This window comes from Macaca thibetana, chromosome 3 (genome assembly GCF_024542745.1).
Source record: "Macaca thibetana thibetana isolate TM-01 chromosome 3, ASM2454274v1, whole genome shotgun sequence".
Taxonomy (NCBI): domain Eukaryota; kingdom Metazoa; phylum Chordata; class Mammalia; order Primates; family Cercopithecidae; genus Macaca; species Macaca thibetana.
This window is the reverse complement of record NC_065580.1, coordinates 111988570-112006784: the sequence shown is the minus strand read 5'-3', so window position 1 is coordinate 112006784 and position 18215 is coordinate 111988570. Positions and strand designations below refer to the sequence as shown.

The following is an 18215-nucleotide window of genomic DNA, read 5'->3' as shown; positions in this document are numbered from 1 at the left end:
ACTTATACCTATCTTTTCATAAAGAGATTTCAGGAGTCTTATAAAGGAACATAAATTATTACAAAGTAGCACAAGTTAAAGTTGGAGCAAAAAAGTGTATGGAGCAGAGCAACCTGGAAGCAGAAATTGGACCAGAAATGCACTTCATGTTGAGATAAACGTGTACTCTGGGAGGGACCTAAATCTGCCTTTAATCTTTTTATCTGTCAAAAAGGACAATCATGGCAGTCACATACATAGGTCACAGGGCATATGAGGTGCAAACAGAGCCAAGGTATCAAGGAAGAGCACAGAAGAGGGTCCTACATTCAAGTATTTCATCTAGTTGCCCAATTTCTCTTCCTTATTTTTTGGCTCCTGTTTCCTCTAGAACACATCCTATCTAGGTTTCCTTCTGCTGTAGTGTGAATGACTCTCCCTATGTCTTGGAGCTGAATCAGGGGGAGAGCAGGCATCATCCATGGGTGCCCTCCTGCCTCCCAGTATTATTAATATTTGCACCTCCCTCTTGGTCGTGAGGGCTCCACAGCCGGCTGGCCATTTGGAGTATTTTTTCTAGTGCCTCTCTTGTGAAGCGACATTTTTGCTTTACTTCTTTTCTTGGGTTACAGGAAAAAGAAGACAAATTTATTAGAACATGTAAGGTATCAGGTACTAGTTGTATGTCTTCTAGTAGCTCATTTAATCTTCCTGCTAGCTTGGAAGGAGTCACATATTATAGTTGGGTTGAATTATTTGCCCAAGGTTAGAGCTAATCACTGGCAGAGCTGGGATTTGAGCTTGGATATGTCTCTGAAGTCTTTCCATTAAACCCTGCATTTATTTATAAAACCGAGTTCTACTGCTGAAGTTGGGCATCTGAGGTTAGGCTAATCTCTCCTCTTACCTCTACTCCCCAGCCAATTTCTCTGAAGGCTGTGCTCAGAAGTTTCCTGGAGTTGGAATTGGAAGGCTCATTTATTATTTTGTATTCTTTTACTGAGTAGCTGTGTGACCATGGGTATTTCACTGAAGCCTTCTCAAAGCCTGTGCAGTGGGAACTACGATTACAACCCCACTGGCTTCATGGTAGTGGCAGTGGGAGGGAGGGGTCGGTGTCAAATTCAGACTAGATTGTATTTGTTGTAATTGCTATGGAAAAAAATAAGCTTTAATCACATTCAATGTGTTGTTTTTTACTTATTATTATGACCTCAAGATGTTGTTGTTGAGAAAAATCCTACTTCTCCTTTGGTTTTCAGCCCTTGGGTCACTTTTTAAGGAAAATCTGGCTGTCTTGTCTCCGGGAGTGCTGACTCCATGAGCTCCCTATTCTGTTAATGTTTGCCTTCTTCCTGCAGAAAAGGGGAGGTTGACTGTTTTATTCAGGGCTGTCTTCCTAGCCTCTACCGCAGGAGTTAATACAGATCAATAGGAATATCTCTGAATTTTAATGTCAGGTTGACCGTCAGGTTGAGAGATCACTCCTTAAAACTAGAAGACTAAAATTTTTTTAGCAGATATTTCTTGCAGTGAGGTAGTTGCTTTGGGAAGGGAGGGCTTTTGGGGTCGTGTCAAAGGTGAATAGTGGCCGGGCGCGGTGGCTCAAGCCTGTAATCCCAGCACTTTGGGAGGCCGAGACGGGTGGATCACGAGGTCAGGAGATCGAGACCATTCTGGCTAACATGGTGAAACCCCGTCTCTACTAAAAAATACAAAAAAACTAGCTGGGCGAGGTGGCGGGTGCCTGTAGTCCCAGCTACTCGGGAGGCTGAGGCAGGACAATGGCGTGAACCCGGGAGGCGGAGCTTGCAGTGAGCTGAGATCCAGCCACTGCACTCCAGCCTGGGCGACAGGGTGAGACTCCGTCTCAAAAAAAAAAAAAAAAAAAAAAAAAAGGTGAATAGTTTGTAACTCAGACATCTCATAAGGCTGATCCCACTCACAGCTCCAAGAGGAAGGACTCATGCTGGGGAAGTAAGCACAGGAGCAACTAGATAAAACAGATCCTAACTGACATTTTAGTGCCTCTCTAAAACAGAAATTGCTGGTGTGTTGTACTTACACACACAAGGCTATATACACTTACACCCATCTCTGTGGGATCATGTGCACAGACACATGACACTGTAGTTGGACTCTGAGGAGCACACCCTGGGAAGAAGGGGCTTTGGAAACTCAGCTAATCATTCCTGCAGATCCCTCAGTTATTAGCAGGGACAGCGGCCATCCTGCAACCACAGTCGGGCGGCCTCTGCCCCTGGCCGCTCCACACAACTCTGCAGCTCCTCAGTCCTCTGCCTTGGCAGAGTTTCCAACATTTAAAAGTAAATAAGTAGAGAATTTTCTTTTTCTCATAATGAATGGTTGCAAATCAAGCTCAGCTTATACCTAGAATCCAGGAACATATTCTTGGATTTGACTACCTGGAAACAAGAAATTTGAGGCAATGTCCTCCCAGCATGACTTCCTAACCACCAACATAGTTTAGGGTAGTATCCACACACAAGACAAGGGGGAACGGGCTGAGCTGCAAAAAGAAAATGGAAACATTCAAGGGAGACAGTAGGAAAATTTTTTTGACTCTGCAGCCAATCGGGCAATGGAATAAATGACTTGGGGAAATATTTGTGGCTCCCTAAATAGAGGTGTTCAGGAGAAAAGTGAGATGGAACACATATTCTCATTGTCATTATTAAGCAGCATTTATTGAGTGTGGACAGAGTACAAGATAGCTTTCCAACGGCTGAGGCACCCCCAGTTCCTGTGGAAAAGTGTGGAGAAGAACTACATTTTGGCACTCTGGGCCATGGCGGAACTCATGACTCACGAGGACCCTGCTGGCGGTCAGAGTCTGTGACTTCGTGGCAAGTTTACAAACTCTGAGACGCCTTCTGCTCAGAAAACCGAGTCTCAGGCTGGTTATGAACATGAAAACATTAATAATTGCTGTGATCATTAATGGTAACTCTAACAGTTTAGTTAGAATTCTATGTGAGATTTTTGCTATTGTGTTTTAAAACATTATTAATCAGACATACCATTTTTCTTATTTGATATAGAACATTGCGATTGGGAATAACCATTAAGTATTCGGCCTCATTTTGAACTGAAACAGGAGGGCAAACAGAGAATGGTATGAATAAAGGGGAATGGGCTGGAAAGTTGCATGTGAGACAGAAAAAAGTAGGAAAAGTCTAGGCCTTTGTTCTTGTCCAGAATCTTATCATGTAGTAGAAGGAAGAAAAGTAGTTGGTCAAAATGCTCCAGAAAAACCTTCCTCATGACCTGCTTTTCCTTAGAACTACAGCAGGGGTAAAAGACAGAAACATAGAATTGTCTCATTATTTCATAGAAAAGCTACCCTCCTAGTTCCCCTTTTTGGTTACTTTAAATAACCAACAACCAAACCGATAATTTGGGAGATATTTTCATTAACTCTGATTTCCTGGGGCCTGACTGGCTAACTTATGCATTGACTCATGAAATAAAACAGCACTTTTCATCAGAAAGAAGACGGGGTTGGGGGTGGTAGCTCATTCCTGTAATCCCAGCATTTTGGGACGTGAAGGCGGGAGGATCACTTGAGGCCAGGGGTTCGAGACCAGCCTGGGCAACATGGCAAGACCCCCTCTCTACAAAAAAATTTAAAAAAAATTAGCCAGGTGGGGTGGTTCGTATTTGTAGTCCCAGCTACTCAGAAGGCTGAGGTGGGAAGACCATGTGAGCCCAGGATTTTAAGGCTACAATGAACTATGATCACCCCTCTGCACTCCAGCCTAGGTGACAGAGTGAGACCCCATTTCTAAGAAAAAAAAAAGAATTGAGTTAAAAATTTTAAATATTAAAGAAAGGAAAACATTATATCCTTCCTCCTAATTTTTGACTCTTAACTAAAACTAGTCATCTTCTCTCCATTTTCACTGCACAGAGAGGACTTTCCAAATGGACTATAACATTGCCTTTTTCCCTCTCTCCCCTCTTTTCTACCCCTGTTACTTTCTGCATCAGTCATGGGACTGCCACTTCCAGAAAACAAGGGATAACTGACACATTAAATCTTGAAAACACCACCCCCTTAGTAAAGCCTTCCTTTAGTGTAAGAAATGGAAGTACCTCTATAGAAGTGTGTCTTAGGAATTGTAGGTTTTCATGTATACCACTGATGTAGAATATCACAGAATCAATGATCCTAAGAAGAATGCTTAACCGATTCTAGGAGTTACTAATTACCTTCCTTCCAGGGTATTTAACAGGTTACAAAAGTCAGAGAACAAAGCCAAAGAATCTGTGTTATCTAATTGTAAACATCAAGTATGAATGGCTCTCTTTCCAGATGAAAAGGAAAAAAGAAAAAAAAACAAAACAAAACAATGAAAGAACTATATGTTTGAAAAAGAGAAGTGTCCAGGATATTTAGCATTCCATGGAAAAGCATTCTTCTTAAAGTTATTTACTAACAGAAGGACATTTTAGAAATCTGATACCCTGAAGCAGTCCAAGAAAAAGTGGCCTGAAAAAGACAGAATGATAAGATAAAAGCAGTAGAATAATTTAGAAAGAAATCCAGGATAAAAAAGGGCCAAGTGAGATAAAAAGGATAAAAAATTTGCAATTACAGAATTAAAATCTGTACTAGAGATTATAAAGGACAAGATGGGTATTGAATAAAATTCCACACAGATGAGAGTGATACACTTCAGCAGCTCTTCCAGTAAAAAGAAGAAATATACCAAGAGACGAATACTCACAGAGAAAAGATACGGGGTTCATAAAATGGAAAGCCAACCTAGGAATTGGAAAAGAAACCAGAGTAATTGTAAGAAAACTTTCTTGAACTAAAAGAAACCACCAAAGTGTGCAGACTGAAAAGGGCTAAACATGTTTCAGGAAATGTTAATAGAAAATATCACATTTCATTCCACCATGGTAAGTTTTTGAATTATGAAGAGAAATAAAAACAAAATAAAGCAGAGCTGAGAAGTATCCATGAAGAAAATTTAAAAAGACAGTAACAAGCTAACTTTGAGAGAAGCAAAAAAATCAGGCTTACTTTAGACTTCTCTAGAAGCAAACAGAAGGCCATAGAGGGGTGACATCAACAGAGTGCTAAGATTAAAAGATTAGTACCTGAGAATTTGATTCAATCAAGTCTTGATTCATGTCTGACAACCCAGGAACACATTCTCTGATATGTGCCAGTTAACGCAATGTGTTACCACAGGCTTTTTTGGGAGGAACACTTGTAAACATAGGCTATGGTACAACCATGAGTTTAAAAATGAAGCCTGGTAAAGTGTATTTGTAAAATGAATTGTTTCTAAGGTGACTGAAATATAAGATATTTACTTAAATTCCCACAAAACCCTGGGAAGCAAGCAGATAAGATTTATGGCCTCTGTATGTAGACAAACTAAGATTTAGAGAGTTAAGGGATGTATCTCAGGATCTCACTAATAGAAATGGAATCAGGATTCAGGATTCATATCTAATTCTTAATGCAGAGGGTGTGAGCTATCAGATCAGCATTGCCCCTTTCTGTTTTAATTTGATTTTGGGAAGTTTCTATAATAAAAATAGAAGAAAATAAAAGAACATTGGCTTGAAGGGTTAACTATACTTAAACTATATTTCTCTTTCTTTCCCAGGACTAGGTTAGTGTCTTTGTTTCATTAGAAGTCTCTTTAGAGTCCACTAACAATCTTGCCAACTACAATAGGAAAAGCCCTTCAATAACAATGTGCTTTTATTTTGGGAGTCCTTATTATGTGCCAGATACTCTTCTAGGCATAGGGTTCAAGATAAAGAGAAATAAACCAAACAAAATCACCTACTCATGTTTCCTATCAAGAATTAGAGGTCAGGAAACAAACATACTTTTAGACAACAGCAAAAGGCACTCACTCTAGCTCTGGTAATTAACATGCCCACTATAATAATTAGTATATTCCATCTTGAATACAAAGGAACAACCAAGGATAACTAGGCATGAGGGAAACCAAAGTTATGAAAGGTGAACAAACAAAAAAATAGGTGATGTGGAAAACAGAAATTATTCAGAGCACAGAACAGAAAGTGTCTTTTCTAAGGGCACCTTCACAAAATGTTCTTAGAAATATTTTAAAAGAAATTAAACCCAAAGACAGAAAGGAAACAGTAATTCAAATGCTTTTACAAATTAAAAATATTAGTTAAAACAAAAGTAAAAGGAAGGATAGACGGTTAAGTTGAAGAAGTCTCACTAAATACAGAGCAAAGATATGGAAATATGAAAGAAAAAAGAAAAAAGGACACAATGGGGACATTAATTAAAAAGATCCAGCATCTAATTAATAGCCATGGTCTGCAGTGGCACAGTCAGTGTGTCTCTGTTGTGCTAGTGGCTATTGTCATTGCTTATATATTAGTAAAAGCAATAGCCAACATTTCTTGAGAGTTTTCATTGTGCTAGAACCTGGGTTAAGGTCCTAACCTACAATGTCCTGTTTTATCATCCTTTAAAACTACATATAAGGTAAATGGTTATGATGTGGTTATTGATTGTATTTAGTTGTGCAGACTGAAAAGAGAGTAGTCAAGAAAGAACTCTTGGGTGATTGGACACCAATAACTGAGATCAAAATTCAAAAGTAGGAGCTTGTTTAGGGAGAAAGAAGTTGGTTAAATTTTAACATGTTGAGTTAAAGGTGCCTAAAAGACTCCTGAATGGATAAAATCAATATACGGTTGTTTGTATGAGTCTGAAACTCAGATAAAAGGTATTGCCAGAGAGAGATTAGGAATCACCAATATTATCAGTTAAAACCAGGAAGTAGATGCAATCACTCAAAAAGAGAACACTGAAGTGTTCTGTAGAGAGGATTATTGGTAATATTTGTCAGAACAATTTTAATGGTATTCATGGCACACGTCAGATCACAGTTGAAGAATGAATGAAGAATTAGTTCATCACATTCTTCATCTGCCTCAGGTGCCAAATGGATTAATAACACCTACGTGAGTGGATACTGTAGGATTAATAGATACCATGTTTGAAGAGTTTTTAGCAAAGTGCCTGGCAAGTAGTACATGCTCAACAAATGTAGGAGAGAGATAGATACATAGCACTCCATAACTCCATATATCACCCAATCACTATAACATAATACTGGAATATATCGCTTTATTATGACAGTATGCTATAGTGATTGAGTGCATGGAGTTTGGAACTGAATAGGCTTGGGTTTGTAGTCTAGCTCTGCCACTGTATAGGTGTGTAAAATTGGACCAGTCACTCTGTTTATGCACTTTTTCTTTCATCTGTAAAATGGAGAGTAGAGAAACAACTATCTTCTAAAATAACTTCTAGGTATTGTATATTATTTTGTCCTATAAAGTGCTGTTATTTTTAAAATATTTGTGTTCTGTTATCTGGCTGAACTCTTATGTAAGCTTGCAAATTAACGTAGTTGGGGTTTGTTGTGGTCACACAATGGTGAATACAATTTGTTTTAATATTGGTTTGTGTTTATCTTTTGTATTGTCCTTTTTCCTGTATGAAAGGTAGAAAGCCAGGGCTTTGTGTATCTTTGCCTCGGATGCTTCTGCAGGGCAGACTTTTACTAAATTTGGAACAGGCTGTGGTGGGTACCTGGCACATGCAGTGCAGAAAGGAAAATGGACTGGACATGGCCAAGGGAGGAGAGGAAGAGGTGGGTGGGAGGCTGGCAAAACCCTCACAGGAGCAGTGGAGCTTTGCAGGCAGCTGGGCAGTACCTAGGAGAGCAGCAAGGTCTCAGTCCTTGTGGGGCCTCTCGGAGAGCACTGGCACCCCAGCATTAGCCAGTGGGGACCTATGAACAGAGGAACTTCCCTTTGTCAAGACCAGGAAACTTTAGAATGAGGGGAGGGTAAAAAACCTTAAGAGAGATTTGACTTCCCACTGATTTGTGTTGATTTCAGAACTAAAGAAATGTCATGTGTTTTGCATATGAATTTGTGCACTGAAAAATTATACCTGTAGCACACTCACACCATCTACTAAGAAATAAAGATAATTTTGTCACCGCTTTGTTGCGTTTTGCTCATTATTTTTATTTTTTGCCTTATTATACTGACCAGAACTTGAAAAACATTATAATAAAGGGCCTCACAATTAACAATGAGGAACAAGTTAGCTCTGATCTGCCTAGAACAGGAAGGAAGAAGGGTTCTGCACGGACACAGGTAAGATAGGTGCTAAGTCACATGTTACCTTCTCTAGCCCAAGACTGAAAAAACTAGACAAGCTCTCTCATCCCTCTGCTCTACTCCACCCACCCTCCCCGATTCCTGAATTTAGGTACAGAAAAAAAATGTGAGGACTTCAAATAGAGTGAGGCTTATTTACTAGCATATGGCAAATTGAAGGCTCAGGGTAGGAATTTAATGCAATCACAGAAAAATAAAGTAAATTACCTATCCTGAACACCTGTGTATGTAGACTAAGGCTTATCCCCACTCTTATCTCAGTGCTTCTGGAAGTTTTTATCTTGTGTGATACTCTCACGGAAGCAGGTGTAGCAAGAACCGGTTGAATGCTACTATGCTAACCAGGCACTCCTAAATTTAAAAATGCTTCCTGTTTAGTGCCATTCTAATATCTGTTAATATAGGTAAGCATTACACTTACATGTTTCTCCTGGCATGGGATATGAGTATTGTGCATGCCATACATATTATATTTTAAGTATGAAAGTTTAAGGCCAATTAATATTAGCTTGTCAGCCTTTTGCACCATCCCAAATGAAGGCCTTCCAAGGACTCTCCTTTCCAGGAATCTCATCCAGTGGGTTCCTTATCCCCGCCTTCTTCCTCCCACTGCACCCCTTCCTACGTTCCCACTTGTTCCACTGTAATACGCTGCCATAACTCTCCGTTTCCACTCTAACCTTGCCCACCAGCTAACTTCTCTGACATGGAGTCCTCCACGGACATTCCACCTCCTATCAAGCACGCATGTTTTCCTGCAGCTCCTTGATCTGGGAGACATGGATGAGGATGGGGGTGAGTGCTAGCCACTAAGGACTCTTAGTGCTGACCACTGCTGTGCAAGTATGAAGGCTCAGATGAGAACATGAAAGACATAAAGAAAAAAGAAGAAAGTAATGGAGCTTAGTGCTGGACAGCATGAGCTTTCTTGTCTTTTTAAATTTTTTTTTGTTACAGAGTCTCACTCTGTTGCCGAGGCGGGGGTGCAGTGGTGCAATCTCGGCTCACTGCAACCTCTGCCTCCCAGGTTCAAGTGATTCTCCTACCTCAGCCTCCAGAGTAGCTGGGACTACCCAGTAGCACCACTAAGCCCAGCTAATTTTTTGTATTTTTAGTAGAGATGGGGTTTCACCATGTAGGCCAGACTGGTTTCGAACTCCTGACTTCAAGTGATCCACCTGTCTTGGGCATCCCAAAGTGCTGGGATTACGGGCATGAACCACTGTGCCCGGTCAGCATGAGCTTTCATGCCAAGCTGCCTGGATTGAAATCCTAGCTCCATCACACCTTCAGGGTATATCCTTGGACAAGTTATCTGGTCTTTCCAAGCCTCAGTGGCTTCATCTGTAACTGGCAATAATAAGAAAACCTATTTCAAAATGTTATTTGAAGGGTGAAAGGGTATTACATATATATCAAGCACTTTGCTCCATGCCTAGCAGAAATGAGTGTTTGATCAATGATAACTAACAGAACATCATCTTCATCGTATTTCCACCTTCATATAAAAACAGCCTTAAGGCTGTGGCTGTCACATTATACATCTCTGTGCCAGACATCTACCCCAGGTTTTTTATTCAGCCAACCCTCTCTTACAGACCTTTGAATCCCTTAACACCAAAGACTTTCACAACCACTCCACATAAGAAACATATCCCATGCCCATGCCCTGGGCTGTTTTACTATTCACAATGGTTTGTCCTTTGAAATCTTAATCTTCAGCATTTCATTTTCTGAGACCCAATGCCCATCAGCTCTCACTCTCTCTCAACATACCTGCATTTCACATCATCCATATCTCTGATTCCTGAATGATGCTATTTTTCACAAACCATCAGTAGCTTTTTGGCTTCACATCTTTCTTCACCTGGTTCAGATTCCTGAGGGCACCACACAGTTTCTTTACTGACATTTCCTCTTACTCCCATTCTTTGTTGTCCTTTCTCAGCTCCTGCTCTGCCAGAACCTGAGTCTGGATCGCCCGACGTGTGCTGTGTAGTGTGCAGCCTGTCACAATAGCTACATTCCAAATGTTCAATAAGCACACGTGGCCAGTGGCTACTCGATTGCACGGTACAGATTGTAGAACCTTTTCATGATTGCAGAAAGTTCTACTGGACAGCAGTGCTATATGTAGACAATTGACCTTCTCTCTTCTACACCTTACAGTGAAGAACACTTCTGGGTAAGACAGACCAACCGTGGTTTGGTGTTCCTGAAACTTCAGTGCATTCAGTCTCAATGTCTTCCAGAATGCCTGGAGGTGTTCAGAATCCCCCTCATCTCCTATCTGGTTCTGCCACTGTTATAACATTTCACCTATCTTTTCTTTTCTTTTTTTTTTTTTTTTTTTTTTTTTTTTTTTGAGACGGAGTCTTGCTCCGTCGCCCAGGCTGGAGTGCAGTGGCCGGATCTCAGCTCACCGCAAGCTCCGCCTCCCGGGTTTAGGCCATTCTCCTGCCTCAGCCTCCCGAGTAGCTGGGACTACAGGCGCCCGCCGCCTCGCCCGGCTAGTTTTTTGTATTTTTTTTTTAGTAGAGACGGGGTTTCACCGTATTAGCCAGGATGGTCTCGATCTCCTGACCTTGTGATCCACCCGTCTCGGCCTCCCAAAGTGCTGGGATTACAGGCTTGAGCCACCGCGCCCGGCCTCACCTATCTTTTCAAACCTTCCACTCCACCACCTCCACCAGCTTTGACATCTCTCTCAGCAGATGAGCTTACCTTTTTTTTTTACTGCAAAATCAATGAGATGAAAATTCTCTTAATTCCCTTCTCTGTCAGTTATTATCATCTCTCTCTATGCCCATCCTTTATTTTTTTCTTCTTGTTTAATTTAAGGCTAATCCTACCACCTATGCTTAGGATTAATTCATCAGCCAAAAAATATTTACTGAGCAAGTACTATATGCCAGACACAGTTTTAGGTGCCAAGATTTAGCTGTTAACAAAACAATGTCTCTACCCTCATTCTAGTGTTGTCACATAGACAATAAACAAATACCTCAGATGGTGATAAATATAACAGAGAAAAATGAAACAGGCTGGGTGTTAGGGTGTACCAGGGTGGAGTCCGTTGCTATTTTATATTGAGTGGTCCAAAAAGGCTTCAGTGATCTGGAAACAAATAACAAGAAAGTCAGGGAGTGAGCTGCGAGGGTGTCTGATGGAAAATGATGAAATTCCTGGCAGAGAAGATGTCAAGCACAAAGGCTTGGGACATGCACAAGCTCATTCTGTTGGAAGGAAAGCAAGGGGGATCACATGTGAAGAAGACAGAGACCAAGGAGAAACAGAGAAGACATGATCGGGGATGTGGCCAGGTCACGTAGCTTCTCTCTGGCCACAACAGTGAGTGAGTGGAGAAGCCACGGGAGGGTAGGAGCAAAGGAGAGACCTCATCTGCCTTGCATTTTTGAAAGGGTCATTTTGAGTGTTGGATTCCCAATAGTCTACGGGGGCAAGGATGGGAATAGGGAGATTTGCTAGGAGGCTGTTGCAATTATTCAGGTGTGGTGGTATATTTAGATCAATAAGAATGGCAGGTTGGCCCGAGGGACAGTGATGGAGGTGGTAAGGAGTGGTGTGAACATGTGTCTATTTTGAAATCAATCCATCATTTCTTACTTCAGGAGGAAATTTGTTTCTCTGTCTTCTCTCATATTGTAAAGTTATTTACCTTTAGCAGCTCACTTCTCTCAGAAGAGAAGCTTAAATCTCTATCTTAAAATTTGAAAGGGCTTTCTCTCAATCCTCAGTGTCTCCTTCTCTAGTCATTACTCAATTTCTTCTTCACAGCGTTTGACAGAGTACATCTCCTTAGTCTTCTCATCCCCTCCTCTTCCCACTAAAATCTGTCCCCAAGTAACAAAGCTGATCTGCTCAGGCTAGCACTGCCACTGATTAGAATATTGCCAGATCTATTGGGCCTTTCTTTCAGTGTCTTACTTGACCACATCGTGTCATCTGACATTTTCAAACTCTCACTTTTCTTGACTTCCTTGACAATGTTCCCTACATGTTTTTCTCCTACACATCTGACTCCTCAAAGCTCCTCACAGGCTCCTCTTCCTCCACTCACCTCGTAAATATGAAGGTTCCCAAGCCTCTGCCTTTAAATTTCTCATCTTCTGCTCTTCTCTATCTTGAAGGTAATGGTTGCTAGAAGAAATAGATCCCAAAATGATGATGCCCCAAAATCAATAAAGGCTTATTTCTCACTCAAGCAATAATAGAAGACGAACATTTAGTGTTTTAAAACTAGTATAATGTTTTAAAATTGAAATTCTAACCCAGGGGCCAAAATACCAGATAGCTATCAGATACCAGAGTGAAGGGGATAGAGACCACTGCAAAGGAATCTTTAAAGTAGATATCTGAGAACAGGTTCCATTATTTTAAGACTCTGGGGAGATGTTGAGAATATAAAAGTTTAAGAGAGTGGAGAGCAAGGCAGGGGGGTGGGGGGAGGGTGAATTTTGGGAGACGCCTTCAGAAGAAGCACCTGCCAGTTGTGTGTGAGTCCCAGCTCTCTCAACAGGGCAGGGTTAATTAATCTTCCTCAACTCCAGGGAAGATAATTAACATAGGCTTCAACAGCACCTTCTGCAGTTGAGGGACCCTGTACACTGATGCTTAACTCATGCCTGAATAAATGTAAATTGGTCTAAGACAAGGTAAAGGATAAAAAGAGGAAGGGGCTATGTTTATTAAGAAACCACATTCCTATCAATAGTGGGCTAGAAATACATGAGTTTCCTGTGGACCTAATAGGGTCTGCATGGGAGGGAAGGCAGGCCTGACGCTGTTTTAGGTCCTGCCCAAGAGGAGGAGAATGTGTCTCACAGAGAGAGTCTGTATGCAAGGGACTGCAGAGAAGCAGGGTCCAACTAGGGACCGGGAAGCAGCCAGCCAACACACAGCTATGGCAGCCGTTGGGGGAAAGACCCAAAAACAAAAGAATGAGTCAGGTGTAAGCATCTGCCAAGCCTGGAGTGCATGGGTGATTTTAGTTTTCTCTCCCTAAGTTCTGTTAATGGTGGCATAAGCTTACATCTAAGGATGGAGGAACAGAGGCTTTGTCATAGGTAAGAAAAGGAAATGAGGAGTGAGAGCTGTAAGCTTGAGACACGATGAAGAATTAAACGCATGCATCAGTACAGAAGAAAAAGGCTGCAAACTCCAACATCTTTCTAACCCAGTCCATTCCAAAACTATGGAAAAGGTTGAGACCTGAAGCGTATTCCTCCAACAGAAGGGACACGCTCCTAACTTGGCAAGACAGGACCTGGCTGCAGGGTCAACAGAAAGTTCCAACCCATGACCTCAGCTCTTGTCCTAGGCCCCAGAGGCCATCAGCACCCAACCATTAGATAAGATGTAGATGGTGTTGAGAGAAGTAGAAAAGAGGATAGATGAGAACACATCTATGCTATTTTAGGGCAAACAGTAGACCTGCTGTCTTATCCCATTCAAAAATGAGTTAACAGAAAAAGAATAAACAGCAACATAGGGCTTATGCATAAATTCCTCAACTAACAAGAAGAAACGAAACAAAGAGCAAAGAAAGCTAAAGAGCACGCTCAAAAACTAAATCTTTAAATCAACAATTTACACATTCAAGAAAATTTTAGAAACAAACAAAAACACTTGTCAAAAATGCAATAGAAGAAAATGTTCCTGAAATGAGGAAAGATCTTTCCATTTCTGGAAAGACATAAACCATAATTTTGTTTCTGGTTTTCTTTGGATGATTAAATTGTAGGAGCCCTCTGTCCCTCCTCCCTCTTTTCCCTTCCTCCTTCTCTCTCTTTCTTTGTTTCCTCTTTACCTCCCTCCTCTTTCTCTTTCTTCCTTCCTTTCTTTTTTCCTCGATGGTGTTTGTATTTGAAAAATGAATACCTATTATTTTTAGAATTAGGAAGAAGCTTTTTAAATTAAAAACACTGTTTAAGGCCAGGCGCGGTGGCTCAGGCCTGTAATCCTAGCACTTCAGGAAACAAAGGCAGGTGGATTGCCTGAGTTCGAGACCAGCCCAGGCAAAATGGTGAAAATCCATCTCTACTAAAAATACAAAAAGTTAGCCAGGTGTGGTGGTGCATACCTATAGTCCCAGCTACTCAGGATGCTGAGGCATGAGAATTGCTTGAACCCAGGAGATGGAAGTTGCAGTGAGCCGAGATCGCACCACTTCACTCCAGCCTGGGTGACAGAGTGAGACACAGTCTCAACAAACAAACAAACACACTGTTCAATAATATGCTACCATTAAATGACAAACTTTGAGTAACTACAGGTAGAGAAAAACCTAGAATTATCTACAGTTGTTATAAAGCCCTGGCATTAAGAAATTATATTTTAATCAAGATAACTGTTGGGTTGTGGACTTGAGTCACATACATAAAAAGACCTGGGATAGGACAGAACTAGAGTTAAAAGAACAACATTAAAACTGGGAAACGATATGAATGGAACGGGATCACAAGCTTAGCAACACACTACAGATCAATCGAATGAAATTAGTGTTCATATTTATACACATTCAACAGGTGATGAAAATGGCGTTCCAAAGTGAAAAGTTCGTAAATGGTGCTCATTCAATCTTTGGAAAAATTTCTAAAATGTCATAGCTCTTCCTTGTTCTGTATGCCAAAATATATTCCAGATATGTTGGATTAAATAATAAAGTTTCAAAAAATGTTTAGTGAAAAATTTATGTGAGTATCAATTTGATTTCCTGATGGAGAAGCCTTAGCAAAAAGATAGCAATTCCTGGATGAGTTCATATAAAAATGTAAACTCTCTTTTGGCCTGAAACACTATTAATACAAACAAAATTAAAGAGCCAGGAACTAACAGGGGAAAAATTACAATAATATGTAGCAGACAGTAGGGTAGGAGTCTTAATATAAAAAGAGTTCTCATTAATAATAAAATATACTTTACTATAGATAATATAAACATATATACAATGAAATTTTATTTAAAATATAAGAATGAGAATAGGGTTCTTATTAATAAAAGAAACAATGGGCAAAGAACATGAACAGTGACTCAAAAGAAAGTTGTTCAAATGGACAACAAAATGTCCATTTAAAATAATAATTTAAAAATTCAAATTAAAACAAAGCATATACCGTATTTGGCCTGGGTGGGAGACAACTTTGATAATAACATCCATCCCAAAACACAGGGAAAGAGTCATGCCCTTACACTATTGGTTGGAATGTAACAGGCAAAAACTTTCAGGAGGGCAGCTGGTTATATATATAAAGATCTTAAATATGTCTACATTTTAATTTTTTATTTATCTTATTTAATTTTAATTTAATTTATTTATTTAGTTTGAGAGGAAATCTTACTCTGTCACCCAGACTGGAGTGCAGGGGTGCCATCTCGGCTCACTTCAACCTCTGCCTCCTGGGTTCAAGTGATTCTCATGCCTCAGCCTCCTGAGCAGCTGGGATTACAGGCGTGTGCCACCACACCTGGCTAATTTTTGTAATTTTAGTAGAGATGGGGTTTCACTATGTTGGCTAGGCTAGTCTCGAATTCCTGACCTCACGTGATCCACCTGCTTTGGTCTCCCAAAGTGCTGGGATTACAGGCGTGACCCACGGCGTCCAGCACAAATATGTCCACATTTTTAGATCCAGTGATTCGACTTCTAGGAACTCATCTCAAGGAAATAATAAGAGATGCATTTAAACACATAAAAGGATGGATGCAATACTTACACTTACAAAATTTGGGAAATGACTTCAATATGCAATAATTGTGGACTGGTTTAAAAATAAAGACACACCTATTTGAAAGGTTACTCCCCAGTCATTAATATTTTCAAGAAATAATTTGACCATTGAAACTGCTCAACATACATTGATAGGTGAAAAATATCAGTATACAGGACAATATTACAGTAGGATTGCAATTTTGTTTTACACACGCACAGAAATTTTAATAATGATTATTTCTGGGAGGGATGATGATATGTGATTTACATTTTTTGTTCTGTGTCTTCCACATTTTATACAAATAATATGGTTTTTTTTTTTAAACTTAGGATAGATGTCATTTAAAAAGCAACAATTTTGATATTGGAAGTGGACAAATCACAGAGAAGGTACCCAGTTGCTACAGGATTTCTTTCTACCCAGAGTTTATTCCTATTCAGATGCACCAGAAGGGGGCGCCTCAGCCTCTTCCCACTGATGGACAGCTGGATCACCTGGTAAGTCTGGAATATTCAAGTCTGCAGGATTCACTTTCCCTCATGGTTACGCTTCTTTTCTGGGTCTCTCAGAAATTTCCATAGAAGAAGGATATGGAAATTTGAATGACACCGTGAGAGTTTTATCTAGTCACGTGATTAACAGTCTGTGTTGGTGATGTGTGCTTTGGTCAACCTGTTCTACCTGGGTAGCTGCTGCAAATCAGGGGTGCCTCTCCATCAGGAAAAGACAGAAACAGAACAGGACTCTACCCAATAGCTTTGCCTTAATCTCAACAAACAGGTTTGCGGAAATGGCCAAATTCACAGCTATAACTTAGGAGGTTGACTCAGCCGCCAACTAACTGTATCTGAATCAGAGTTTGCTTCTTAAAAAGTTATGTGCTCTTCTTCATGGTACCAGTTAGGGGGCAGCAGATATCCTGGCATCTTTTGTTGTCTAAAGGAAGCTTCCAATTAGGAGATCCTGAAGTTTCTATGTATTATTATTTTATTTGCCATGTGACATGGTCTAGTAGTTCCATCCTGCACCAGCTGTTCATTTTGGAAGCCAAACCTCTCACCTAGTAGAGTGCTTATAATTCACTACTGAGCAAAGGTGAACCCAAATAATAAAGTATCCTATATAATTACCGCACTCTGCATCAGCCGTTTCAGTTTCATCATTATCTAAATATTACAAAGCCCCAGCCTTCTCTTTTGGTCTATCATTCTGTCTCTCACACACGCTTAAGTAAACTTTATTTTGACTCCTTAAAATACCCTCAGGATGAGAATGCAAGTAAGGGGATGAGTGTAGGCATCTATAAAATGGCTTCTGCAAAGACCTCAAGATGCTAATTTAAGAGGATGAAGCATAGCCCAGCCTGTGGTAAAAACATTTGCTTTTCCTGATGCATGCAACATTGTGGAGACGCTACTTTTGTGTGTGTGGGGTGTGTGTGTGTGTGTGTGTGTGTGTGTGTAGCTACTGAACACTCTGAGAATTTTGTCTGTTCAAAAAGAAACAACAGAAACACAATGCTGAGCTCTTGAGGATCCTTGAACCAACGTCTTCTTTTGGTTTTGATTACATACCTTTTTTAGTTTCCAGAAGTTCCTCATGGGATAAAGAGTAGTAGGTGTGGAAACTGGACCACAGAGAGGTAGACTGACTTGTAACTTTCCAGCCAGGGACAGAGCCAAATGTATAGTAGGGTCTTCCCAGTACCAGTCTGCCCTGGTGGCTTGTCACAGAGCATTTGCCCATCTTTCCAAGGCTCTACAAAGTAGAATGCAGGGAGTTCAGGTCAGCCAATAAAGCTTTTTTTAAAAAGGAAGAGAAATAATACCAGTAAGCAATGGTGACTACGTACCAGCACATTCTATGTGGCTCACAAAATTAACTGAGCTATCCCTGACAACAATCCTATCTACGAAGGGGGTGCTATTCTTATCCATATTTATTATACTAATCGGGGAACCAAGTCATTTGCCCAGCAGTTTGAAAATGGTGAATCCTAAATTTGAACCCAGGCAGTCTGACTGTAGGACCCATACATTCAACCACTACCTTTTACCTCATCTTCAAATGGTATTTTTCATACTTCAGAGCACTGAGGTGCCTGTGCCCTTGGTCACCGGGAGGCCATACTTGCTGCACCCATCTGGACCATCAGGGTCTTCCCCAGTCAGAGGCCACTGCCAGGGCCAGAGACAATGGAGAATTATTTAGTTTCCTACAGTTCTAGAAACTGCCTCTGTTTCAAGCCCAGGAAGAAGGCGTTCTGAGGAGGAC

General features: G+C 40.6%; 1 long non-coding RNA gene across 3 annotated transcripts in view; it reads right to left on the bottom strand.

Annotated features, from left to right (window-relative positions):
* LOC126951437 (uncharacterized) overlaps positions 1–18215 on the bottom strand; it is an 85310-nt gene that overhangs the window by 50823 nt on the left and 16272 nt on the right. The window contains exons 2-4 of one of the 3 annotated variants that reach the window (XR_007724472.1): positions 17516–17699; positions 14312–14409; positions 10825–12369 (exon numbers count right to left, since the gene is read on the bottom strand). This is a non-coding gene — a long non-coding RNA (uncharacterized LOC126951437). Of the gene's footprint in view, positions 1–10824; positions 12370–14311; positions 14410–15096; positions 16634–17515; positions 17700–18215 lie in introns of those variants that run through there. The other 2 variants (XR_007724473.1, XR_007724471.1) reach the window with 2 other exon arrangements.